Here is a 7,999-nt window from a genome sequence, read left to right as displayed (position 1 = left end):
GGCACAACTTTCACCCTCGCGTCCACTTTAAAATGAAAGAAAACTAAAGACAGTAGTGTGAACTAAACGGTTAACTGATCAACTTATTAACCCCTTCTCTGAAGAATGCCCTTGGTATTTATAGAGCATCCATGGTGAAAGGCGGCTTCTCTCTCCTGGTTGTACAGATGGGTCAGCTTTAATTCCTAATTGATGCACTGAATAATTATCACCAATAAAGCTGAATGTACTTTTGACCGTTATCGGCTATCAACTTAATTTGGCTTCGACTGTCATCAGCTTTCTATCCCATCGCTCTTAATTGGCCTTTCACCCAGATGCGCCCACCATGTTGCACTGACCAAGTTGCGGCGATCCTTCTTGGACGAATGTTTGCAACCACGATCAACGCAAAGCCTTGCGGTGAACTTGCGCTTGACCAATGAATTCCTATTATCACAATCTTTGCATTACGTTAATGCATATTATGCACAAAAATACAAAAATCAACTATTCCAATGCACTGAATGCATGCGACCGCAATATCATGAAAACGATGCTTAATGGACGCAAGTTAACATATTTCATCAACGCAATCCAACATTGTTTAAGAAATTAACACTATGATAACATGCATTTCTGCTCATTATCAATTGTGATTCCCTATATCAAGTTTATCATCGCAGTCATTTGACTCTGAAGGGATGTGGGGGCACCATTGTTCGCTTCACTATCCTTGATTCTCAATCTTTAATCGTTTTCTCTCCAGTCTTTATGGTTTTTAGAAATGCGATCAAGGATGTTCTTGGCCTCATCATAAGTTTTATCTAGCAAACCTCCAGCGGTTGCCGCATTGGCAGCGGTCTGCAAAGCAGGGTTTAATCCGTGATAAAAAATCTCCATCTGTAAGTAGTCTGGTAAACTATTATGCGGGCAATCTCTTACCAGTCTCTTAAACCTCACCCAAGCATCGCTGAGTGATTCATCAATATCCTGTTCGAAATTGGTTATCAACTTCCTTCTTCTGAAATTTTCCATGGGAGGGAAGTATTTCTGCATAGACGTCTCTATTACTTGCTCCCATGAGGTAATCTCCCCTGGTTCGAAAAAGTACACCCATTTTTGTGCCTGATCACACAACGAAAATGGGAACAAAGTTAGTCGAACTTCCTCAATGGAGATGTTGGGAAACACAAAAGTGTTGCAAATCTCTATGAAACTCTTGAGGTGGGCGTGCAGGTCCTCAATCAAATTCTTGTCATCATTTGAGTCATGCAGGTCTTCTTCATCCGAAAACTTCATGGCACGAATTATGTTGAACTTGAGCTTCTGTCTGTTGATGCTCAAAGTGATTTCCCCTTTATGCACATCACTCTGAGCACGAACTGTTGATAAAAATGGTCGCCTCAGAATGATGGGCACATCTTTGTCGGCCTCGTAGTCCGAAATGATGAATTCGGTTGGTAAGATAAATTTGTCAATGGTTATCAGCACGTCCTTCACCTTTCCCTCTAGATACACCAGAAATCTATCAACCAGTTGGAGAGTCTCTATTGTGGGCACAAGTTGCCCCACATTTAGTAGTCTAAAGATTGACAGAGGCATCAAATTTATGCTGGCTCCCAGGTCATACAAGGCTTGCCCGATGTATAGTCCTCCTATGGAGCAAGGAATAGTAAAGCTCCCAAGGTCGCTCATCTTTGGTGGAATGATTGATTTTGAACTCTGAGTTAGCACCACCATGGCAACTTACCATTTCCCCTCTTCTTGGTTACCATATCCTTCAGGAACTTTACGTAGGCAGGCATTTCCTCAATCGCTTCACTGAATGGAATATTAAAATATAATTTTTTTAACATAGACAGAAAGTGTTGCCACTGTACGGGAAAGGGGGTATTTCCTCTTAGTAGGCAGGCATTTCCTCTTCAGGAACTAGAATTATAGATGGTCCAGATTTCCTCTTCAGGAACTTTACGTAGGCAGGCATTTCCTCTTCGTTCTTTTTCTTCCTTATTCTCTACGGGAAAGGGGGTAACTGCACTTTCACAGTTCCCGTCTCAGTTAGTTTTAAAGTCGACGCAACCTCTGGTTCTTTTTCCCTTTCTTTTTCTTGCGCCACCGTAACTTCGGATTCTTCTGTAATGGGAGCTGTCCGACTAAGCTCCTTCTTTTCTCCCTCCACAGTCTTCCCACTTCGCAATGTCACAACCTGACATTGGTCTTTACCTAATCCCCCCGAGTTGCGCGGGAGTTATGTTGAACACAGCAGAGCCCCTTGTGGTCTACTCTTCAGCTCACTCGCAATCTGGACCATCTATAATTCTAGATTGCGGATGGACGTAGCCTAACTTTGAATCACAGTTTCATTTTTCTCTATGTATTGCTTCAATAGGATTTCCAAGGAAGAGGATTGCGGTGGTTGTTAGCTACTTTCTTGATTGTTTGTCTGACCGTTGTTGCATGGGAAGAATCCTGGTGGCCCTTCTTTCTGTGCCACAGGTTGGAAATTCTGTTGCTGATTCTTCCAAGAAAAATTGGGGTGGTTTCTCCACTAAGGGTTGTAGGTATTTGAAAAGGGATTATTTTTCACAAACTAAACGGGTTGTGGATTTTGCGGGCAATCTTCCATCCCATGCCCATCACCGTAAGTTGCACACCTTGCAGTGTTTTGACTGATTACGTTGATTTTCCCATTTTGTGGTGTTGGGCTGCTGATCGCAATTCCCTGGATTAAGTTCATCATTACGGTCATCTGATTTTGTAGTGAAGTAATAGCACCATTACTTGCGTCATTGTCTTTAAGTCTTAATCTCTGATCACTCTCTCTCCAGTCTTCGTGGTTCTTAACGATGCGATCCAAGATATTCTTCGCCTCGTCATACATTTTATCAAGCAAACCACCAGCGGTTGCCACATTGGGATTCAACCTAGGATAAAAAATTTCCATCTAAAGGCAGTCAGGTAAACCATTGTGTGGACAATCCCTGACCAACCTTTTAAACCTCGTCCAGGCATCGCTAAGCAATTCGTCCATGTCTTGTTCAAAATTTGTAATGATTTTCCTTCATCTGGCATTCTCAAGAGGTGGAAAGTATTTCTTCATAAACTTCTCCACGGCTTGTTCCCATGAAGTGATCTCTCCCGGTTCAAGAGAATACACCCATTTCCTAGCCTAATCACAAAGAGAAAATGGGAACAAAGTTAATCGAACTTCTTCGGCAGAGATGTTCAAGAACACAAAAGTATTGCAGATTTCAATAAAGCTTCGGAGGTGGCCATGGGGGTCTTCGCCACGCCTTCCTCCGAATTGTCTTGCAATCTGGATCATCTACAGCATCACCGGCTTCTTTTCGAATTGGCTTCGGTCGAGAGCAGGCCTCATGATTCCTGGAGAGAAATCATAGAGGTTTGGTGATGCATAGTACCTAATGGGTCTATTGTGATCATTTGCCAGTAGGATTGGATTCGCCATGACATTGTTATCATTTGGTGCTCTGTTTCCAGGCTGCTCCGCCATCTCTTCTTTATCTGACTATGGTTGCTGTTGGAAATCTCTCAGTCTTCGTCTAAACGTTCTCTCAATCTCAAAGTCGTAATTCGCCAGAGATTGAGAGTCTGCAAAGAAACCAAAAAATTACCGTTTGCACACTATTTTGCCGAAGTCCCCGGCAACGGCGCCAAAAACTTAGTGCTTGATTTTATGAAGTGAATTATAGATGATATGCGATGGTGAAATTGCATTAAGCACTCAAGATTTCTCAGCGGAATCGCATAGTACCTAATGGGTCTATTGTGATCGTTTGCCAGCAAGATTGGATTCGCCATGACATTGTTATCATTTGGTGCTCTGTTTCCAGGCTGCTCCGCCATCTCTTCTTTATCTGACTGTGGTTGCTGTTGGCGGTCTCTCAGTCTTCATCTAAACGTTCTCTCAGTCTCCAGGTCGTAATTCGCCAAAGATTGAGAGTCTGCAAAGAAATCAAAAAATTACCGTTTGCACACTATTTTGCCGAAGTCCCTGGCAACGACGCCAAAAACTTGATGCTTGATTTTATGAAGTGAATTATGGATGATGTGCGATGGTGAAATTGCATTGTGCACTCAAGATTTCTCAGCGGAATCCAAGATTAAATTCCACCGAGTTTCCTGGTAAGTCCAAGGTCGAACTCAGGGACTTGTGAAAACAGGTTGCGTTGGTAATTTTTATGAAAACTTTGCGGTAACCAGATAAATAAATAAATTGTTGGGATTTTTGTTTGCATTAATGAAAAATAAACAAATACGGCGGAGTTTGAAAAGAGAGTATTAAATGGGAAATGCGATGAGTATGCAGTAAACCACCTCTCGGTGGGAATGCCACGACTTCTAAGGCTAGAACACATGTGATATATGCACTAAGTCTATAGGACCTACAAATAAGCCTCTATTCTTATTTATGCGATGACAAAATGACACACACACAAATGAGGCGACCACATAATATCATTCCCATCTCTAGGATGCATATGATGCAGGTTGACAAACAAAGCTTATCTCTATGTCGCTATCTCTTGTTGATGCAATTCTAATCTTGCTCTCTCGAGTCTAGATTCTAACCTAGCTCTCTCGAGTCATTAGGTTCTTTCTTTAGACTCTCTCTCGAGTAGCTCTATAGGGTATTTGGCACAGCATAAAATAAGACAATCGCAAGCAATGAACTTCCTTGGTCATGTTAGCGTAGTCCTTCTCAACCCATTCAACTTAGCATTCTAAGAGAGTGAACAGATGTAGAAATAAAACTTCCATTGTATAAATATAAAGATGAAGTACAAAATAACAATGCAAGTATAGAATAAAGGGCCAAGTAGCAATCTCTTGCTGCCTAGGCTTTTGCACTGTTTTTCTACTCGTGTTCAAAAGATAATCTCGCTCACGCGAGAGTCGACCCGCTCTCTACTTCTATGCCTCAAGGTTCTTTCTCGAGTTGCCCTGAGCGATCTCTGGCGTCTTTACTCTTCTCTTGCTCCGCCTTAAAATAAAAAGAAAAAACTATCGACATAAACGAGCTAAGCTCTTAATTTTGTAAATTGGTGAACTGATTAACCCCTTTTCTGAAGGATGCCCTTGGTATTTATAGAACATCCAGGGTGAAAGGCGGCTTCTCTCTCATGTTTGTACAGATGGAACGACTTTAATTCCTAACTGATGTACTGAATATTTGTCACCGAAAAGCTGAATGTACTTGTGATCGTTATCGGCTGTCAACTTAATTTGGATTCGACTGTCATCAGCTTTCTGTTCCATTGCGATTAATTAGCCTTTCATCCAGATGCGCCCACCATGTTGTACTGACCAAGTTGCGGCAATCCTTCTTGGGCAAATGTTTGCGAACACAATCACCGCAAAGCCTTGCGGTAATGCTGCACACGATCGATGATTTCCTATGATCGCAATTTTCGCCTTGCGTCACCTCATATTCTGCACAAAAATACAAAAATCAACTATTCAAATTCGATGAACGCAAGCGACTGCAATATTATGAATCTGATTCTTTTTGGACGCAATTTAACATGTTTTATCAATACAAGCCAGCATTGTTTAAGAACTTAGCACCATGATAACGTGCATTTCTACCCATTATCAGCATCTCTTCCCTTCTCTCGCTCCGCCTTCTAAGTATAAGAAAACTATGGACAAGGCTACCTCTATCTATGGAGAAAACTATCGAACTGAACGAACTCCTTCACTGAAGGTGGCCTTTGGTACTTATTGAGCTTCGGGGTGAAAGGCTTCTTCTCTCTTATGATTGCACTGATGGGATGACATTAATTCTCTGTCTGATGCGCAGAATATTTGTCACCGAAAAGTTGAGTGTACTTGCTACAGTGGGTCGTTAAGGGCTTGTCAACTTAATTCCGAATCGACAGTCATCAGCTTTCTGTCCCATCTGATTTATTATGCTTTTCACCCAGATGCACCCACCATGATGTGTCGGCTCTATGCGGCAACCCTCTTGAGCAGATATTCGCGAGCACAAATGATCGCATAGCCTTGCATCAACGTAATCTCTTAATGCGCTTAGCCGTTGATTTCTTTGGATCGCATTTTCCGCCTTGCGTCAATGCATATTCTGCATAAAAATGCATAAGTTAACTGTTTTAATGCGATGGACGCATGCAGCCGATATATTGTGAATTGCTTTTGGACGCAATATTGTATATTTTTATCATCTCAATCCTGCATTGTTTTACAACTTAGCACTGTAATGACGTGCATTTCTGCCCGTTATCACTATACAAAGAGTTTGTATAAGACCAGACCACGAGATAACTAGTCTCTTTATATGACGCCGTTGATAATTGAAACTTGCATTTCACTAAAATGACCATAGGTGACATGACCTTAATCCTTAGTGAGTTGGGAACTCCTGCTCATGAGGGCGGTCCTTTGATTAGTATGGGTGAGAGTGGCTAGATTGGCAACCCAACAAGCCTACCATTTTTGGGATTCGTCTGATTGGGGAGCTTAGAACTCAGCTATGCAAGACAGAATTCACTCCTTCCCTGAAGCAGGGGTAAGTAGATAAATTGCTCCCATAAAGGCTGATTGCGGGTCTTGAACATAGTGGCTACACCCTCTCTTTGGAAGAAAGGACTTGGTCATAGTAGGACTATGACTTATTGTCCATTAGACGAATCAGTGGTACTTAAGAAGTTAGATGTAACTACATGGGCAAAATGGTAAATTGGTCCAGCTGTACTTATGAGCGATTTATGAAGGGTCATCACACTATTGATTGGTCATATGGACATAAAAATATATCTGCAGTGCGAAGAGTTCAGCTGTCGGTCTTTAGTGGAGTGACCAACAGTTAATGGCTGGTGGATCTCGTGATTAAAATGTTTAATCAGTTATTCACATACCGATGGAGCTTCAAGCTACAGGGCCATGAGGTCCCCTTGGTAGCTCAATGGGTTCAAGTTGAGAATCATATTTTTGATTAATTTGAAATGTTCAAATTAACAAGAAGAAATTTAATTATATGTAATATAATTGATATGATGTAGTAGATACATTAATTGTAGGAATTAATATAAATATGATTTATATTAAAAACCATAAAATAGAAAAAGAACTATGGTTTATATGTTTCATATGGTGAAATATTAAAACCATAGGTTATAAATATAATACGATAAGTTGGTTATTATATTTATTTATAACACATTGATTATATGATAATTAATTATTATTTTTCTCTAATAACCAAATTGAGTAGGAGGTTATTGGATGTTTTATGGTAACTCTGAGATAAAGGAAAATGGATTTACAAAATTGAGTTATTAATTGATTCCGAATAATCTCACAAAAAGACTATCAAGTAAAAGTGTTTTACTAAGAGATAGCATAGAGAACACACACGATTGAGTTACGAGTTTACTATACGATAGTTACTTGCTCACTCGGTTCTACACGATCGAGTAGCAACGTCTATGCGATAGGCTTCATCTTCTAAACGATCGAGTATTTCGTCTATACGATAGACAGCATTCATCTCCCACTTACTCGATCGTCTACGCGATCGTCCACCTCCTGCTTTCCTCAATCCATGATCATACAGAGCCCACAACTCTTAGATTCTTACACTGAGAATATCAAGGTAAGCATTGTGGTGGTTTCTAATTCCGTTCGAGGATCGAGTTGGACTCGATTTGGATCGAGGTTCATCCAATCATTCATTGAGCTCGTGTTCTAATCATTGCGTTCGAGTTTGTGCTATTGAACGAGTTGCTAAACAATCAAGGGGTACTTAAAGTAGAGTTTTTCAAAGGTTTGCTTACTCTATCCCTTGTATCTTCATATTAAGTGGCATGCTGTAATTTCTGATAATGCATAATCGTTTATGTGTGCACTATAATTGTTGTGTTTTTTCTCAATGGGATTTGGAATGATCCGGTTCCGCTCACAGGATGTCTTGTTTAGATTTCCTTCAGTGCATATGCTATATTATACAAAATACCTTTAGACTTTGTACTTTGTG

The 7,999-nt window shown here is 40.6% G+C and overlaps 1 non-coding gene across 1 annotated transcript; it reads left to right on the top strand.

Annotated features, from left to right (window-relative positions):
• The first annotated feature begins 898 nt into the window (after positions 1 to 898).
• Positions 899 to 1,005, top strand: LOC120082298 (small nucleolar RNA R71). The gene has a single exon (XR_005483129.1). It is a non-coding gene; the product is annotated as a small nucleolar RNA R71 (small nucleolar RNA).
• Positions 1,006 to 7,999: the final 6,994 nt, after the last annotated feature.

Source organism: Benincasa hispida, chromosome 7, assembly GCF_027475165.1.
Source record: "Benincasa hispida cultivar pf3 chromosome 7, pf3_genome.v1.1, whole genome shotgun sequence".
NCBI lineage: Eukaryota > Viridiplantae > Streptophyta > Magnoliopsida > Cucurbitales > Cucurbitaceae > Benincasa > Benincasa hispida.
Note: the sequence above shows the minus strand (reverse complement) of the source record. Positions and strands in the feature narration are given on the sequence as shown.